At 30.9% G+C, this 1,124-nt stretch overlaps 1 non-coding gene across 1 annotated transcript; it reads left to right on the top strand.

Moving 5' to 3' along the window:
* Window positions 1–629: 629 nt before the first annotated feature.
* LOC113197024 (U6 spliceosomal RNA) lies at window positions 630–738 on the top strand. The gene has a single exon (XR_003302647.2). It is a non-coding gene; the product is annotated as a U6 spliceosomal RNA (small nuclear RNA).
* The last annotated feature ends 386 nt before the right edge of the window (window positions 739–1,124 follow it).

Here is a 1,124-nt window from a genome sequence, read left to right as displayed (position 1 = left end):
ACTGCACTGGAAAACCCCTCTCTGCTTCTCATGCCATGTATTACAGCATTTATACCCAACAGAAAAATGATCACTAAACACTTCTCCAGAAATAATACAGTTCCTTAGAACTCCAAATTTGAATATGAGCAGTATTCAAATGTCTCAGTCTGGTCCAATCCTACTCTTAGTAAATAAAATATTCATGCTCAAATATCTAGCATAAATACTATAAGAAAAGACATTGACATGGTTTTTAAATAGATATGATTGGTCTTATAAAATACATTGGGTCAATAGCTAAAAATCATTTTTATATTTAGAATATAGTAAAAGTGAGAAAACCAAAGTACAAAATAAGAAATGAACCCAAGTATTTAATAATGACAACATCTATAATATCACTAAAATTTCCAGTTAAAGAACTGAGGTTGGATATTTTTCATGGTGTTATTTCTTCAATCCATTCAAAAGTTGCTTATAAAAGACACATTTAAGGGTTGGGGTGGTGGCTTAGTGGTAGTGTGATTGCCTACCATGCAGGAGGCACTGGGTTTGATCCTCAGCACCACATAGAAATAAAATAAAGATATTGTGTCCACCTAAAACTAAAAATAATTTTTAAAAGACACATTTAAAATATAAGTACAGTGCTCCATTTCAGTAGCAAGTATACTAAAACTGAAAGGATAATGAAGGAGATTAATGTGGCCTTTGCTAAAGAATGACAAGTAATTTTATGAAGTACTCCACATTTTTATATTATACACTAAAAAATAGTTAAGAATGTACATTTTGTGTTATGCCATTTTTACCACAATAAAAAAAATCATAGGGACATAGGAATATTGAGTATAAAAAGGATTGACATATGTTAATTCAAAGAAAGCTGATATAGTAGAATGGATACCAACATAAAAAACTTTAAGGTAAATTGCATTACTAGAGATGGGAAGTTCACTTCTTGTTGGGGAGTTAAATTCACTGGGAAGAGATAATAATTCTAAACTAACATGGGCCTAATAACAGTTTCAAATACAATCATCCTCAAAACTTGTATTTTCCACATTTGTGAATTTCCCCACTCACTCACTAAAATCCATTTGTAACCCCAAAAGCAATATTTACAGAATTTTTGTGCTCAT

Source organism: Urocitellus parryii, chromosome 11 (genome assembly GCF_045843805.1).
Source record: "Urocitellus parryii isolate mUroPar1 chromosome 11, mUroPar1.hap1, whole genome shotgun sequence".
Lineage (NCBI taxonomy): Eukaryota > Metazoa > Chordata > Mammalia > Rodentia > Sciuridae > Urocitellus > Urocitellus parryii.
The sequence above is the reverse complement of the archived record's forward strand: the minus strand, read 5'-3'. Positions and strand labels throughout refer to the sequence as shown.